Genomic DNA, 18,538 nt, shown 5'->3' on the forward strand with positions numbered 1-18,538 from the left:
GTGGGCGGGCGCGGCCTTCCCGCCCAACTAGGCAGAACTAGCCCAAGCGGAAGGGAGGGGGAAGAGGATGAGGGCGGGGAGGAGGAGGAGGGAGGAGAGAGGAAAGAGGAAAAGGAGGGGAGGGCGGGAAACCCACAAGAACTGTACCCACCGCACCGAGTGAGCCCGTCCCAAGCACCGTGAGCGACCGTTCCCGAGGGGAGGGTCCCGGAGGAGGGGCAGCCCGAGCCGGATCAGGAAAACCCAACTCCGCTGGGCGGCGGGCCGCGGCCTAGGAGAAGGAAACGGAAATCGCTACGACTCCCTCCCTCGGCCTCCACAGGCCGGACGGTCCTCTCAGAGAAAACTCCGGGACCGGAACCAAGTGCGTCCACGTCAAAAAAGCCGCCGGGTGCAGTCCGCCAGCTTTCCAGGCCAGCCCAGCCATTGGCCTAAGGCCATGTCCTTCCCACCTCCCCCCCCGGGGAGCTCGGCTCCCGCCCGACAAAGCCCCTCCTTCTTTTCCGCTCCGCCATCTTCCAACCTACCGCTCGGGCCCGAGTGGCCCTCGATTAGCGTCGCGCCCGCTCGGGCGACCGCCAACGTCCCGCCGCTTCCTGGAGCCGGAAGGGGGCATGGAGAAAAAAGCCAGTCCTCCTCATTATGCAGCCCGACCCCCCCCCTGCTCCAAGCCAGACCCTGACCCAGCGGGCGCACATGCGCACAGGTCACCTCGCAGTCCCCGCCCCCAACTCATGCGTTTCCTCTTTTAGCATCCAGGACTTTTTTTTTTTCCCCATGGTCTTTACCTGGACGTTAGGGTGAGGAGTAGGGGAATACAAGTAAGAGGATTAAAATCCGAGGGAGAAGGATCAGAACATTCTGGTTCCTTACTGGATACCAGGGACTTTTATAACGTATTCTTTGTTGTTATTTTGTAAAGCCTAAATGGCAGGACACCCCTATTAAACTCCCTGTCCGGGGTGGGGGGGCTGAGACCTAGAGAAAGTGAGAGATGTTTGATTTGCGAAGAGAAAAAAAAAAGAAAAGAACGAAGATGGAAAAGAAACGAAGAAGTCTTTGTACACAAAATTATGATCATGCCCCTAGGTTATTCAGATATGTATGCTTGTAGGGTTGTCAGAGAAACGTGAATTTAGGTTTCAGGAATGTGGGCACTTGGTGGCTAGTGTAGTAAGATGGATTCTGAATCTCATTTCCAAGATCATGAGTACCATCTGCCTGGTTAAATAATGCTGCCTTTGATGAAAAGGAACTTGGAAAAGAAGAAGAGTATTTTTGGCCCTTAAACTTTTACTAACGTAAAACCTCTTCTGATGCCATCTTTTTTTCTTTTAAATGACTACACTGATTTAGTGTGTGAGGCTAGAGGCAACTTGGGGAGTCCTTTCTCTCCCAGCACGTGGGTTCCAGAGATGAATCCAGGCCCTGGTGTTACTCTTAAAGCGCTGAGGATTCCTTCTGACCTACTGTGATAATAGCAATTGCCTGCAAAGACTGGGGATGAAACTCATTGGTGGAGAACTTGTCTAGTGCCTGTGAGGTCTGGGATTCCAACCTTATCACTGCCAAAACAAAACTGTAAACAAATATTTGCCTTATTTTTCAGAGCACTCTTACTTAAATATAAATTAGTAACCTCTCCCCCTTTTTTTTTTCTTTAGATGAAAATCTTACCAAGCCACCTTCAATTTCCTTGAGAAAAATCAGGAGTTCAAGGTAGCAAGTTTGAGTCCAGCCTAAGATGAATGGGACCCTGTCTCAAAACAAAACAAACAAAAATTCACCTCAAGCGACCCTTCTTTGTCTTCATAGTAAGTTGGTCTGTCATCGCCACATTTTAAAAAGGCTGAAGTAATTGTGCTAGTCTGTGTTATTCAACCCTGGATCTTCTGCTCACACATCTGCCCAACCATCACCCAGTCGGATTTCTCTGGTCTCAGGCTTGTCCCACTTCCCCCAGTGTAGCTTTCAGGAGGCTGAGTTAAATCCTTCCATTCTGACGTCAGGATAAGAGTAAATCCCCTTAGCCGTGAGTTCACGCTCCCCTATGACAATGGATAGTGTCTTAGACTTCTAAGAAAACTACTTATCATGCCCTGGCTCTCTTGCCAGTTTCCCTGCCTTCCGGTAATTTATTGAAATTAGCTCAACAGAAGCAGCGCCTTCTCTAACCCCCTTACCTGAAGATTATGTTTTCTCATTTTCTGTTCTCGTTTATTCTTTGAACTTAAAGTGTTTTTTAGAGTCTTTATTGTTGTTTGGGGCTTTTGTTATTTTGTTTTTTGAGACAAGGCCTCACTAAATAGCCCAGGCTGTCTCAGAAGTCATTGTGTAGGCCAGGCCAGCCTGAAACCAGTGATCCTTTTAAGTGCTGGCTTGGGTTTTTTGCATCAAGGTCTCGTGTACCTCGTGTTTGCTGTAAACTTGCCACTGCTCTCTTCAAATAGGTCCAGAATACCAGTTTCCATCAACGTCACCCCCCTCCTTCATCAAGTCCATCCCTCTCCTGGCTTGCAGTAGCTTCCTCATTGGTCTCCTCAGTTCCTTCTCCCCTTTGTTTCCACAGCAGCCAGTTACGCGTGGAAACCACAATATAGATCACTTTTGTGCTTAGATCCCTTCGCTGGCTCTCCAGTTCACTCAATCAAAGGCCACCTCCAAAGGTAACGTGTCTGCTACTACATGACATCCCACAGTCTTCATCTCTTACTAGTCATGTGCTTACATGTGTTTCTTCTGCATAGAATTAGTGCTGGCCCATGTGACTGATAGAATACAGAAGTGGCGATGCATGACATTTAAGGTGAGGTCATTAAAGGCCTTGTGGTTTCTGCCTTGCTCTCTTGGGTTGGTTGCTGTGCATTAAGCCAGGCATGTTTGAGTCCTCAAACCAGAAGGTGAAACTAACTGCAATGGTTCGGTACTCTAATCCCAATACTCAGGAGGCCAAGGCAAGCGGGTTCGGAATCTGAAGCCAGCCTAGTCTACATAGTAAGACCTTAATTCAAGAAAGAAAACAGACTATTGGCACAAGCCTGTAGTCTAGTCCTTGGAGGCAGAGGTGGAGGCAGGAAGACCAGGATTTCCAGATCACCCTTAGCTACCTAGGAAGCCAACCTGGGCTACATATCTCCAACCCCACCCAAAAGAGAGGAGAGAAGGAAAAGAAGGAAAGGTGAGAAACTAGAACTAATAAGGAGAAAATGAGTTCTACCCTTTCCCATCTTTCTTCCCTGTGGACCAGCCAGTTGACACACCTAGCTGTCACTTTGAAGAGGCTACTTCAAGCCTAAGATTACTGTGGCTACAATCTCTTAAGGACTGATTGGCATGTAGCTCAATTGGTCGTACAGCACTTGCCCAGCATGCATGAAGCCCTGAGTTTGAATTCCAGCACCATGTAAACCTACTATGGTGGTACATACGTATAATTTCAGCACCTGGGAGGTTATCCTGAGCGACATAGTGAATTTAAAGCCAGCTTGGGATACATGAGACCCTTTCTTAAAAAAATAAATAAAGTTAGGTGGTGATGGCACACACCTTTAGTCCCAGCACTCAGGAGGCAGAGGCAGGTGGATCTCTGTAAGTTCGAGGCTAGCCTGGTCTACAGAGTGAGTTTCAGGACAGCCAGAGCTATACAGAGAAACCTTGAAAAACCAACCAACCAAACAAACAAACAATAAATAAATAATAAACAAATCCCCTGTCTTAGTTAAGGCTTCTGTTGCTGTGAAGAGACACCATCACCATGGCAACTCTTATAAGGAAAACATTTCATTGAGGGAGCTCGCTTACAGTTTCAGAGCTTCAATCCATTATTATCATGGCAGGGAGCATGGCAGCGGGCCGACAGATGTGCTAGAGAGTCCCACATCTTGCAGGCAACAGGAAGTGCTCTTAGACCCTGGGTTCTAGGTATCCCAAGCATAGAAAACTTCAAAACCGGTTCCCACAGTGACACACTTCCTCCAGCAAAGCCACACCCATTCCAACAAAGCCACCCTTCCTAATAGTGTCACTGCCTATGAGATTGTGGGAGCCAATTACTTTCAAACTACCACATCCCACAAACAAAACCATATAACCTATTGAGAACCAAAGCTAGACTTGGGTGCATTGTTTGTTTTTCTTTTTCCTTTTGTATGTGAGTCAGACAACTTCAGATAATGTTTCTCAAGAGCTATGCTGATTAGATTTTTGTTCATTTGTCACAAGCTAAAGTCGTCTGGGAAGATAACCTCATTTGAAAAAAAAAATACCTCTATCATATTGACATATAGGCAAGTCTGTGTGGTATTTTCTAGATGAATGATGTTGGCGGGCCCAGCCCACTGTGAGTGGTGCCACCCCTAGGCAGATGGGCCTGGGTGGTATAAAAAAAAGCATATTGAGCAAGCCATGAAAACAAGCCAGAAAGCAAACATTCCTCTTAATGGTCTCTGCTTCAGTTCCTGCCTCCAGAGTCCTGCCTCGAGTTTCTGGCCTGACTTCCTTCCATGATAAACTGTAAACTGTAAAATGAAAAAAGCCCCTTTGACCCCAAGTTGCTTTTGATCGTGTTGTCTATTACATCAGCAGAGAAGCAAACTAAGACAGGAGCTGCAGACCTGGCTCTGGAGCCAAGGACTCTCGTGTTGCCTGGAGCTCACTGTGTGTACCAGGCTGACTAGCCAGGGAGTCCACCTGTCTCCACCTCCGCAATACTTGGCTTACAAGGCCGTGGGCTACCATGCCTTTTTCCACCATAGGTTCTGGGTGTTCAAGTCAGGTCTTGATGCTTGTGAGGAAAGCACATTTCTTGAGCTATCCTGCCTTCCAGCCTTACAGCCTTACTTCTTTGTTTTTCAGAAGCTAAGTTGTAGAGCAATTTACTAGTGTATTACACACAGGCAGATACTAAAAGTTATCCACAGACCTCCTCCCTGTCCTCCCCATGTCCTCTCCTCTCACCTTTTATTCCCTTAGCTTTCATGCTTCAGAGTCTTCATGCCCAGTCTCTCTATGGCTTGTCCTTCACCTCGCTTGTCATCTTTGCTTAGTTGTCACTTTCTCCAAAAGGCCTCCAGGGACCACCATGTTTAGGACGTGTAGCAGTGAGTCCCCAGGATTGTTCCCAAGAATTAAAATTATAATTGATCCAACCAATTCTCTCATTCTCCTTTCCCCAACTCTATATTTTCTGTTCCAACAGCATCTATTATTTCCTTTTTAATTTTTTTTTGAGACAGGGCCTCTCTAAATAGTCCAGGCTGGCCTGAATTGCTATGTAGAACTGGCTGGCCTCAAACTCAGAGAGATTCTTCTGCCTTGGCCTCTCAAGTACTGGGACTAAAGGTATGATCCACCATGATCAGCTATTTTTCCTTTTTAATATTTTTATACTTAGTTCAAAAATAATAGAGTTTTTTCTTTTCATGGTTTTTTGGTTTTTTATTCTTTTATTTTTTTGATTTTTGGAGACAGGGTTTCTCTGTACAGCCTTGGCTGTCCTGAAACAGGCTCTATAGACCAGACTGGCCTTGAACTCACAGTGATCCTCCTGCCTCTGCCTTCCAAGAGCTGGGATTAAAGGCGTTACCCCACAGCCTGGCTCAGAATAATAGATTTTATTATGATATTTTCATACTTAAAATATCAGCTGTCTTGCTCATATTCCTCCCACTCTTTTCATCCATCGCCTGCATTTTCTGATGCACTATATAGTTATCTTACTCTTTTCTCTTCTTTTAAAAATATTTTTATTTTTAATTATGTGTATATGTAAATATCTGTGTTGAGGAGTATGTGCATGAGTGTAGATACTCAGAAAAGCCATAAGAGGACATCAGATCTATTGGAACTATAGTAGTTACAGACCTCCCAGCATGAACGCTGTGAATGCTGGGAATTGAACTGAGGTCCTCAGGAACAGCAGTACCTGCTCTTAACCATTGAAACATCTCTCCAGCTGTTTCTCTTGTTTTTGTTTTTGATAGAATATCTTTTATTGCTGGGTGGTGGTGGCACATGTCTTTAATCCCAGCCCTTGGGAGGCAGAGGCAGGCAGATCTCTGTGAGTTCGAGACCAACCTGGTCTATGGAGCGAGTTCTGGGACAGGCTTCAAAGCTACAGAGAAACCGTGTCTTGAAAAACCAAAAAAAAAAAAAGATTATCTTTTATTTATTCTTTGACAATTTTATATATGTAAACAGTAAATCTTGATCATATGCACCCAAATTCCCGTCTCCCACTCCACATAAGAACTCCTACCTCCTTCCCACTTCCCCTTAGGCAGCCTCAACATCCCCCCATCCCATGTCCTCTCAGCTGTTCTTTTCTTGTTTTCTTATTTTATATGGACTAATGTTTTGTCTGCATGTATGTCTGTGCAGGTCGTGCATCCCTGGTACCTGCAGGGGTCAGAATAAAGCACTGGATCCACTGGAACTGAATTTACAGGTGGTTGTAAACTGCCATGTGGGTTCTGGGAATCGAATCCAGGTCCTTTGGAAGAGCAGCCAGTGCTCTTAACCACTGAGCCATCTTTCAAGCCCTCATCTGTTTTATTTACTGTGTATTTCCTCCTTTTATCCCTGCTATAATAAAACCTTCAAGAACAAAAGGATCCAGAGCCAAGCATGGTCCTGTACTTCTGTAACCCCAGCATTTAAGAGGGTGCTGCACAAAGCAAGAGTTTGAGGACAGCGCCACTCCATAGTCAAACCTTGTCTCAAATAAAGATCAAACAGGGACTGGAGAGATGGCTTACTGATTAAAAATGCTTTCTGTTTTTGCAGAGGACCTTCACTAAGTCCCCAGTGCTCACATAGTGATTCCAAACCATCTGTTAACTCCAGTTACTGGTGATCTGATGCCCACTCTCTGCCTGAATCATCAGGTAGTGTAAATGAACTCTTGCAGCCTCACATACAAATAAGAGAAAAAAGAAAGGAAGAAAGGAAAAAAACTACAAAGAGCAGAAGCCTTTCTGTTGTTCACAGATATAGCCCAAGTGCTCACAACAACATCTGATGTGGTAAGTGTTCAGCAGATGTTTGTAGAATGGATAAACAAGCATTTCGTGACTAATTTAGGACCCTTGGTAAATAGTGAGTTGTCCACTGGGAGATATGATGTCTAGGTTCTATGTCCAAGGACTCATAAAATGCTAAATTAGAAAAAATCTATTGAGAGCTTATTCTTACTTGTGCAAGGATATTTGCTTGGAATTTTCTAAGCTAAGGAAAATATTAGAGAAAAGTATACAAGATCCAAGACTGCAACCAGTGAAAGCAACAATGTTTAAGCTTAGGCATGATGGCACACACCTGTAATCTTAGTATTTCTAAAGTGAAGACAGGAGGGCCAGAAGTTCAAGACCATCCATGACTACATAGTGAGTTTCAAGCCAACCTGAGATGCTTGAGACCCTAACTCAAAACAAACAAACAAAAAACAGAAAATCAAAACCCTTCCAGTGGCCCTCTAAATGATTAAAACAGAAATTTAGTATGATGCCACATAGGAGAAAAAAAAAATGAATGGCCTAAGAAGTCATAGGAAATTAGGAAAAGATAAAAGAATCAAGTACAAACAGAAGCATCTGCTTTGAGTAGGAGAAAGTACACTCCTATCAAGACTAAAATGCATTGAACGCAGCTAAATAGAGGAGACTATTTGACAGTAGTCGCCACACTTGAGTGGTAACTAGGTTTCTTTGAAAGCAAAATTCATACTTACCGGCTGAGGGTAGTCACAGTGGTTTAACATTGGAACTTTTTTGCAAGAAGTTTTAAGTTAGAGCCCAAATATAGCAGATCGAAAGCAGAACTCCCTTGATTGAAGGGGTGTGGGTGGGATGAGTCCAGCCTTTGCCATTAGAACTATTGTCGTATGCGTTTTTACAGGAAGGGGTACATACCTGTCAAGGATCACACTGGTATGTCAGAGAGGATGGCCTTCCTGAAGATCATTTATGGTAATCAATTGGCAACTACTTGTAGCATCTGCTTTTCTACCCTCTGGCTACTTCCTTTCCCCCTTCCTTTCTTCCCTCCTCCTTTCTCCCCCCTCCTGCCCTCCTTTACCCTCCCTCCCTCCCTTCTTCTCCTTTCTTTCCCTCTTTCCCTCCCTCCCTCCCTTCCTTCCTCTCTCTCTCTCCTCCCTCTCCTTCTATCCCCCCTCTTTTCTTTCTTAACAAGGTCTCCTACTGTAGGCTAGACTGGCTTGGAACTCCTGGAACTCCTCCCACTTCAACTTCCTGTAATGTGAGGTGTGGGCCAATCATTCTGAATTAGCTCCTGAATTTTGCTCTGGTATCTCTATACCTGAACTTTCCCTCACTTCTTGCAGCTGTAATTTCCTGTCTGTGTAAATCATAAGCTGACAAAGCTGCTACCTCTATCTAGCCCTCCCTTTTCCTTCTCTGCCTTTATCTTCTAGGGACAGGGTCATAGTTTGGGGAGGGGGTCAAAAGAGCACACAGTCATCTCAAACTAAGAGAAAAGTCTATCCAAGCTTTCTTTTTTTTTAAAAAAAAATTATTTATTATTACACAGTGTTCAGTCTGCAGGCCAGAAGAGGGAGCCAGATCAAATGACAGATGGTTGCTGGGAATTGAACTCAGGACCTCTGGAAGATCAGCCAGTGCTCTTCACCTCTGAGACATCTCTCCAGCTCCCATCTAAGCTTTCTATATACTAGTCCAGTCCTGTGGCTATACACTGTCTCTGCAGTGTTCAAAGAGACAACAATCTCAAAACAGTCAAGGTCAGGGAATTGTCCCTGTGAGTTTGTGTGCAGTGTCTGGGTTTGGAGGTCAGAAGACAATTTTCACATGTTGATTCTCTCCTTCCACCTTGAAATCTGGGAATTGAACTCAGATCATCAGGCTTGCAAGGCAAATACATGCTTTTACCCCTGAGCCATTTTCTTGGCCCTCAGAATTTTAATAAAAGGGCTGAAGATGTAACTTGGTGATAAGTGCTTATCTAGCCATACAAGATCCTGTGTTCAGTCCTAGTACCTGGATGAAGAGGGGGGTAGGGAGAAAAGTCCGACTGTCCCAGAATCAAATGGAAAGGACAGAGGAACTAAACTTCTCCCCAGAATCTAGCCCAGAGTGACTGAATATGAATCATGTCCTGGAACTAGAACTTTCCCAAAGATCTCCCAGTGCATCTGACTCACCAGCAGGTTTCAGAATAACTGGTCTATAGATTAAAGCTCAAATCCATTCTAAGACATGTGTGCACTCAGTTGTCTCTTCTCCAATGTGTGCGCTGGATCCCTATCTCCTCGTACCTTAGAATGTGACTGTATTTTCAGAAAGGGCCTTTGAAGAAGTATTTAAATTCAAGTGCAACTCTCAGGGTTGAACCTGCTAAAACCTTATTGCTGGCCTTATCATAGGACAGAAGACCATTAAAAGAAACATCAACTGGGCAGTGGTAGTACACACGTTTAATCCCAGCACATCAGAGGCTTAGGCAGGCAGATCTCTGTGAGTTCAAGCCCAGCCTGGTCTACAAAGCTAGTTCTAGGACTACACAGAGAAACCCTGTCTCAAAAATCAAAACAAAACCAAAAAGTCCACAACCAACAGCAGCCTTACTTAGAACTTGCTCACACCTTGAGCTTAGAATTCGTCCTTCGAAAACAACAAAAAGACTTTTAGCCTTCTGACCTGAGAGCAAACAAAATTGCATCTGGTATATTTGTTATAGCAGCTCAAATGGACTAGGACAAATTTGTTGGAAGAGTTCCCTAGAGCCTCTGCCACTCTTTCCATCCTCCCTCCCACTCAGCCCTGTTAAAATCTGAATCGCCAGCATACTTCTCCAGTCACCTCCCGTATTCTGGTCTGGAAGAAGGTGTCAGCAAAGTATGCCCCTCGTGGGGTTACATGGAGAATAAACGTGATGTTTCTCAACATCCTTTTAATGATAGCTAGTAAAGAAAGGCTCTCTCGTGATTGCTATATTGACCACGGCAGTGAGGTTTGGCAGTAGAGGAAGGAAGTTAGGCTCAGCTGCGCGCATAGCAAGGAAGGACCGTAATTTGTAGCCAAGGGAAAGGATAGGGGTCAGCAGATGGAAAACTACCAAGAGGAAATGTCAAATTCTAGGGGAATTTTTGCTGGAGGCAGGCCAGTGTGATGAGCACAGAATGAGGAAATTTGATCAGATACTGAGGGTGGTGGTTGCTAGAAACTCAGGTGTTTAGAAAAACTGGACTAGCTGGACTTAGGACACAACCCTGTGTCCGAGAGGGTTTGTCACTGTGTAGCACAATCAGCACATAGTGTGAGAACGGCAGAGCCGGGTGGCGGTGGTGCACGCCATTAATCCCAGCACTCAGGAGGTAGAGGCAGGCGGATCTTTGTGACTTAAAGGCTAGTCTGGTCTCAGAGCTAGTTCTACGACAGCTAGAGCTGTTACACAGAGAAACCCTGTCACGAAAGAGAGAGAGAGAGAGAGAGAGAGAGAGAGAGAGAGAGAGAGAGAGAGAGCGAGAGAGAGAACAGAAGGCATTAACTGCCATTCCAGTGTACAAGGCTTTTTGTTCCATTTCTATGCCTTATTATGTTTTGTCTCACTGCTTCATTTACCTAATTCTTTGTTGTCCTTCAAGATGGAAGTTTAGCAAGTTAAGGTGCTGAACATCTATAATCTCATCACAGGAATATCAAGAGTTCAGAGCCACAGTCCAGTTTAGTGGCGCACGCACGCCTTTGGTGCTATGATTTAGGAAGCAAAGTCGAAAGTGGGTCTCTGAGTTCAAGGCCAGTCTGGTGCACAGAGTAAGTTCCAGAACAGTCAGAGCTACATAATGAGACCCTGCCTTGAAAAAAAAGCAGAACAATAAAAAAGTGTCCATAGCCAGCCTTGGTTATATAGCAAGTTTGAGGCCAGCCTGGGCTACATGAGACCCTATATTAAAAAGCAAATTACTGCTGAAGTCTGGTGTAGCCTGCTTTGATCTGCATCCAGGGCCTCTCTTGTTGCCTCCACCACAGAGAGAGAAGTCACTGCAGGGGTGGGCTTAGGTACCTGGGTGATAGAGGGCTTTGGGTAGAGGGAACCTAACTTGAGAACATCCTGCATGCTTGGCATTCTTCTATGTTTGGGATCAGAACATGAATAAAAAGAATACCTGGGGATGCAGATGTACTTTAGTTGGTAGAATGCTTGTACCAGTGTCATATAAAGCAGGTATGGACCATCTCAGAATCTCGGAGGTGGAGACAGGAAGACGAAAAGTTCAAGGCGAGCCTGGGCTATGTGAAACCTTGTCTCGTAAAACAACAACAGAACAAAAACAACTAAAGCCAAAGTGCTTTCCATGGGGCTGGAGAGATAGCTCAGCAGTTAAGAAGCACTTACTGGCCGGGCAATGGTGGCGCACGCCTTTAATCCCAGCACTCGGGAGGCAGAGGCAGGCGGATCTCTGTGAGTTCGAGACCAGCCTGGTCTACAGAGCTAGTTCCAGGACAGGCTCCAAAGCCACAGAGAAACCCTGTCTCGAAAATCCAAAAAAAGAAAAAAGAAAAAAAAAAAAAGAAAATCACTATGGGGCTTCGGATATGACTCAATGGTTAAGAGCACTGGCTGCTCTTCCAGAGGACCCAGATTCAATTCCCAGCACCCACATGGCAGCTTACAACTGTCTGTACCTCCAGTTCCAGGGAATTTGACACCCTCATTCAGACATACATTCAGGCAAAAACACGAATGAACATGAAATAAAAATAATTAAAAATAAAAATTTCTTTAAAAAAATCACTATAAAACCGGGTGGTGCTGATGTAAGCCTTTAATCCCAGCACTCAGGAGACAGAGGCAGGTGGATCTCTGTGAGTTCGAGACCAGCCTGGTATACAAAGCAAGTTCCAGGACACATAAAGAAACTCTGTTTCAAGGAAGGAAGGAAGGAAAGAAGGAGAAAGAAAGAAAATCACTGTGGTAGCATAATATAATGAGAGTATCTAGGGGAAGAAATGGAAGGAATTTAGGAAACTATTGTAGTAACCCTGGAAACAAGGAAGTTTCCAGCAGAGAGAGTAGCAATGTGGCTAGAAGGTGTGTTTTCAAGCTGAACCTGATGAAGCATTGTAAGTGGAGACTGCTTGTTTGTTTCCTGGCCGCTCAGACCCAAATAATCACACAAAAACTATTAATTACAGCACTCTAGGCCAAAAGCTTAGGCGTATTTCTAGCTAACTCTTACATCTTAAATTAACCTGTTTCTATTAATCTATGTATCGGCATGAGGCTGTGGCTTACTGGTAAGGATCCGGAGTCTGTCTCCTTCAGCAGCTACATTGCATCTCTATCTATCTCTATCTATCTATCTATCATCCATCTATCTATCTATCTATCTATCTATCTATCTATCTATCTATCTATCTATCTACCTATCTATGTTCAGATTTCCTACCTGGCTTTGCTCTGCTAAGCCATTGGCTGAGAGAGCATTATTTATTAACTAATGGTAAAAAAACATATTCACAGCATAGAAAGGTGAACCCCACATCAAAACATGCTACAATTCCAGCACTTGGCAGCCTATGGCAAAAGGATGGTAAATTTAAGGCCAACCTGAGTTATATATTAAGTTCCAGGTCAGCCTGGGCTATGTAGCAAGACTCTGTTTCAAAAACGAATAAGCAAAAAATACCTTAATAGTGAAAAAGAAAACAACTCAATTACAAAATGAATGAGAGGAATAAGAATGTCAGAGCGACCTTATTGCTTTTGCTTAAGTTGGCCACTCTGTCTAAGTTAGTTTGAAAAACACTTCAGAAAAACTTCAGAGAGTATGTGACAAGGACCATCTGGCTGTAGCTGATAATAATTGGAATGCTGTTGCCTCAAGGATAGCCAGGAATGGGCCAATCAAAAGCATGCTCATACTATGCTCCAGTTAGTACCCCAAGGGCAGCTAGGAGTGTACCATTTCGAGCCCTACTCTTACCCATACCTCATTTGCATGATGACATTCTTCCCTTTGAATTTCCTGCCCTTTGTAACAGTTTTCTGTTCCCAATTAGGTCTGTGCATGAAAATTAGGTGAAAGTTGGTGGACCTACTAGTTTTGCCTCTAAAAACCCAGAAGGGGAGCTCCTCCTGCCCTCACTGTGTTGAGTGTGCTGGACAAGTTCCTTGCCTGGCTTCTATCGTGCTTACTTCGGAATAAACCTTGCTCTTGCATCCAGGTTTCTGGTCCTGGTGGCCTCTCTGGGGGTTGAGGGTCTGGGCACAACATGTAAAAGATGCCCAAATAGAAATTTCTCAAAAGAAGACAGAAGAATGGCTAAAGGCACTTGGGAAGCAGAGACAGGACAGTTTTTGTGAGGTTGACTCTAGCCTGGTCTACATAGTGAATTCCAGGATAGCAAGGGCTTCATAGTAAACATGGCTAAAACATGTCTAAAAGTAGGTGGGAAAACTACATTCCACTAATCATCAGGAAAATGCAATCAGATCCATAATGAGATATCACCTCATACCCATAAGAATGGTTGTTTTAAAAAATATCCAGGGCTAGATCTGGGGCTTAGTTGAGTGCTTGCTTTGTATGCCAAACACCTTGGATTCAGTCTCTGGCATATTATAAAACTGAGCATGGTGGCTGAGCAGTAGTGGCATATGCCTTTAATTCCGGCACTCAGGAGGCAGAGGCAAGAGGATCATTGTGAGTTCGAGTCCAGCCTGGTCTACAGAGTGAGTTCCAGGACAGAGAAACCCTATCTTGAAAAATGAAACAAACAAACAAAACTGGGCATGGTGACACATGCCAGTAATGCCAGCACTGGAGTAGGCATGAGAATCAGGAGTTCAATGTTATCCTCAGCTATATAGTGAGCCTGAGGCTAGCCAAAGATACTTGAGACCAAGTCTTAAAAGAAATCCAGTTTAACAGTCAATGATGGGAATGTAGAGAAAAGAGAATCTTTGTACACAGTTGATATAAATGTTAACTAGCACAGTCATTGAGGAAAACCAAATGGAGGCATGGGCACTTATTCCTGTAATGCCAGCATTACTTGGGTTCTTGTTGGTTTTATTTCTTTTGAGATAAAGTTTCATATAGACCAGGGTGGCATCTAATGTGAATTCAATATGTAACCTTTAATGAACTTGAACTCGTGATCCTTCTGCCTCTGCCTCCCAAGGGCTGGGATTACAGGCATGTGTCACCATTCCCTGCCTAATACATGGTACTGCTGTAAAAGTAAATCAGCTGGGCACAATTGGCCATGCTTATAATTCCAAAACTTGGGAATTGTCTGAGGCAAGAGGATCAGAATTTCGAGGTACTCCTCAATACATAGGAAGTTTGAGGCTAGCCTGGGTTACATAAAACTATCTTTAAAGAAGCAAAAATAAGCCAAGCATAGTAGCACAGGCCTTTAAACCCAGCATTCAGGGGCAGAGACAAACAGAACTTTTGAGTTTGAGGCCAGCCTGGGCTACATAGTGAGTTCAAGGACAGCCAGAGCTACATAATAGAAAACCATGGTCTCAAAATATTGAGAATAATAATAATAGCCAGAAAGTTTATATAAATTGTCTTTCATTCTAATTAATTTTTCCATTTTACTTACCCCACTGAATTTTACCTTAATGTAACATGATCTTATGCTTTAAAAATGTATGGATTGAATATTTATATGTTGAAGCCATAATTACCACTGGCTGCTAGGATATAAGGCTTTTGGGAAATAATTAGGTTTAAATGAGAGGTCTGAGAGTGTGTGTTATATTGGGATTAGTGCTCTTGTACAAAGAGATCTTCGCAGGCATCCTGATGTGGGGACACAGGGATAAGAAGACTGTGCACAGTCCAGAGGAGCACATTTACTGACACTGTATGTGTTCATGCCTTTGTCCTGAACTGCCAACCACTGCCATTATAAATGTAAAACTCTAGGATAACTCTGAAGCCATTTCTGACAACTCTGAGGCCATTTCTGAGGCCTCTCAGCAGCAGTACTCCCCCTCCCCTGGGAACCAAAGACCTAACAATTTCACATGCACGTACTGGAATGTTGGGGATTTTCCATCTCCCTGTGTCCTTGTGAATGTTCTCCAGATAGAACTCAGTTATTGGAATCGGAGCAAGATAACCCTTAGATGTTGACTCAGTTCCTTGGCCTTGGTTAGGGGATATTGATTCAGTTCCTCAGATACGGTTAGGATGAAAAACAACCCCCAGACTCCCCCCTTGTTTCTGTGGCTTTTTACTTTAAAAAATAGCCTGTACCAGCTATTTGGGGACTTTCTGGCTTCTCGAATGCTGAAAGACCCTGTTGCGACAGAATTAATTAAATCCTCTTGCTTTTACATCAACTGTGGTATGAGAGTGGTCTCTTGGGGCAACTCCTCCTTGGTGATTGGACTTCAGGGTCCAACATAAGAAAATAACTTGCCTTTGTTCCAGTTAGCCAGTCTATAATATTTGGTTAAGGCAACTAGAGTGAGGGTGGCTGTTACTGATTGCTTCTCATATTTCTTTTCAGAAAAAAAAATGAACCTAAAGCTATTCTTGAGAACATCGTGGTCACACACACCTGGAATTTCAGCACTTGGGATGTGACCACAAGAGGATCAGGAATTCAAGGTCATCATCATCTGCCCTGTGAGTTCAATACTAACCTGGACTATATTAGATATAGAAAGTATTAGCAAACATGAGTTTTAATTTTTAAACATTTTTTTCTTTCACATATGAATGGGTAAATACTTCTTTTGCTTAGAATATGACAGAGTTTAGCATCAATTCTATTCATATTTTTTAAAGGGTATGTGTGAGTGTGTTTGTGTGTGTGTGTGTGAATATGTGTATTTATAAAGGGGCACTGTATTTCTTGAAGCTGGGCCAGTGGTCAACTGCCACATGTGGTTGGTGAGATCTGAACTCTGAGAAACCAGTAAGTGCTCTTGTTTTTTCAAAATAGGGCCTCACTATGTAGTCCTGGCTGTCCTGGGAACTCTCCCTGTAGACCAGGCTGGTCTCGAACTCACAGAGATCCATCTGCTTCTGCCTCCCGAGTGCTGGGATTAAAGGTGTACACTCCTATGTCTGGCTTTTTAAGTGCGCGTAACCACTGCTCTCAGCCTAGTTTCTTTCTCTGTTTTTATTTTTCACCTTTTAAAGATTTCTTTATTTCGATTTTATGAGTATTATGTTTTGCCTGCATATATGTCTGTGTGAGGGTTTCTGGTCCCTTGGAACTGGAGCTACAGACAGTTTTTTTCTTTACTTTTTTTGGTTTTGTTTTTGGTTTTTTGAGATAGGGGTTTTCTGTAGCTTTGGAGCCTGTCCTGGAACTAGCTCTTGTAGACCAGGTTGGCTTCAAAGTCACGGAGATCCGCCACCCTTTGTCTCCCAAGTGCTGGGATTAAAGGCGTGAGTCACTACCACCCGGCACTATAGACAGTTTTGAACTGCCATGTGGGTTCTGAAAATTGAACCCAGGACCTCTGGAAGAGCAGTCAGTGTTCTTAACCACTGAACCATCTCTCCAGTCCTCTTTTTATTTTTTTTTTAAAAATTATTATATGTGCTATGAGTGTTTACCTGGATGTATGTCTGTGAACCACATGCATGCCTGTTACCTGTGGAGAACAGAGGTGGACCTTGGATCCCCTCAACTGAAGTTACAGGTGGTTGTGAGCTGCATATGGGTGCTGGAACTGGAACCTGGGTCCTCTGGAAGAGCAGCCAGTGCTCTTAACCACTGAACCTTCTTCCAACTCCCACCTTTGTTTCTTTGTTTCTTTTTTTTTTTGGTTTGTTCGAGACAGGGTTTCTCTGTAGTTTTGGAGCCTGTCCTGGAACTAGCTCTTGTAGAGCAGGCTGGCCTCGAACTCACTGTTTCTATTTTTAAAGATTTACTTACTTACTATACTTTGGGGGCTTGTCTGCATCTTATGATGTGTCAGATTCTTTGGTACTGGAATTTCAGACAGTAATTCCATGTGGGTGGTAGGAATTGAACCTGGGTCCTCTGGAAGAGCAGTCAGTACTCTCAACCCCTGAGCCATCTTTCCAGCCCCATTGTTTCTATTTTTACAGACATAATACATCAAGAGACCTGTTCAAACACATAAGAAAATGGGAATAGAGTATTGTAAAGGAAATGCAATTTAATTACTTGAACTTTTCTAGAGTCTTCTGGCAAAAAGAAAACACAAAAGACACGCAATGACATATCAGAAATGATATTTTGTGATCTATTTGATTGGACTTTCTTTTAAGTTTGTTGAAAGGAAATAATTGGAAACCACTGAAATTGAAAAATATTTTTCTCTCACTACCTAGAGTTTTTTTTTCAGTTTTTAGGAATTATCAAATGACCAATAGTTGTGCTTATCTATTCTTTCACTTACAAGTTAGTTAATTCACTTTATATATTCAAATAGTCTTGGAAGGTAAACTATTGTTAATTTGAAACAATGTTTACCAGTGTAGAGTTTAAAATTAAATGTTCCTATCTTCTCTTGTGCTTTGAATATGTTTTCATTAGTGTCTCAGAACTGCTTGTTTGCATTCATTAATTTATGGAGATAGTGTCCCATATAATCTCGTTGGCAGAATCAGTCCTACTGTTGAAGAAGATCCTGTCAAGTGAGATTTACATTGGTTTTTAGAAACGGACTTAATTTCAATTCAAATGAAAGCATATTAATATAGTCTTTGTAAACAACTATCATTATCTCATTTACAAAGTCTATTTTTCTTAAATTTTACTTATTTTTAAATTAATTTGAAAAATTGTGTTTTATTTATTTTATGCATGAGTGTTTGGTCTCTATGTCTATACACCATGTACATGCATGGCCTATGGGAGTCAGAAGAGGACATGGCGTCCCCTGGAAATGGAGTTACAGAAAGTTACTTGCTGCCATGTGAGTCCTGGGAATAAAACCTGGGTCCTATGGAAGCGCAACCAGTGCTCTTAACAGCTGAGCCATCTTTCTAGCTCCAAGATTAATTTTTTAAAAGATTTTTTTACAAGATTTATCTATTTATTATGTATATAGTGTTCTGTCTTCATGTTTGCCTACACGCCAGAAGAAGGCATCGGATCTTACTATAGATGGTTGTGAGCAACCTCATGGTTGCTGGGAATTGAACTCAGGGCCTCTGGAAGAACAGATAATACTCTTAACCTCTGAGCCATCTCTCCAGCCCTTTAAAAGATATTTTTCAGAGTTTCACTATGGAGCCCTAGCTGGTCTGAAACTTGCTATGAAGACCAAGCTGGCCTCAAACTCACAGATATTCACCTTCCTCTGCCTCTCAAGTGCTGTGATTAAAAGCATGCACCATCATTCCTGGCCTTTAAGATTTGTATTTGTTTGTGTGTATATGAGTGCACTCACAGAAGGCAGAGAAGTGTCCGATCCTTTGGAGCTGGCGTTTCAGGAGGTTGTGAGCCCCTGACGTGGGTGTTGGGAAGCAAACTCTGGTTCTCTGGAAGAGTAGCAAGCACACATAACTGATTAGCCGTTTCTCTAGTGCTCTGTCTCTTTCCCTCCCTCC

At 43.3% G+C, this 18,538-nt stretch overlaps 1 protein-coding gene and 1 long non-coding RNA gene across 5 annotated transcripts in view; one reads left to right on the forward strand and one right to left on the reverse strand.

Moving 5' to 3' along the window:
* The window catches only part of Xiap (X-linked inhibitor of apoptosis), a 42,721-nt gene extending 42,155 nt beyond the window's left edge, over positions 1-566 (reverse strand). The window contains exons 1-2 of one of the 4 annotated variants that reach the window (XM_013350466.2): positions 528-566; positions 152-271 (exon numbers count right to left, since the gene is read on the reverse strand). The gene's annotated coding sequence lies outside the window, so the exon portion shown is untranslated. Of the gene's footprint in view, positions 1-151; positions 272-527 lie in introns of those variants that run through there. The other 3 variants (XM_026784789.1, XM_026784788.1, XM_013350467.2) reach the window with 3 other exon arrangements.
* Positions 266-15,604, forward strand: LOC113457440. The gene is made up of 6 exons (XR_003378014.1): positions 266-364; positions 1,665-1,814; positions 2,570-2,666; positions 6,784-7,022; positions 7,894-7,964; positions 15,510-15,604. It is a non-coding gene; the product is annotated as an uncharacterized LOC113457440 (long non-coding RNA).
* The last annotated feature ends 2,934 nt before the right edge of the window (positions 15,605-18,538 follow it).

This window comes from Microtus ochrogaster, chromosome X (assembly GCF_000317375.1).
Source record: "Microtus ochrogaster isolate Prairie Vole_2 chromosome X, MicOch1.0, whole genome shotgun sequence".
Classification (NCBI taxonomy): Eukaryota; Metazoa; Chordata; class Mammalia; order Rodentia; family Cricetidae; genus Microtus; species Microtus ochrogaster.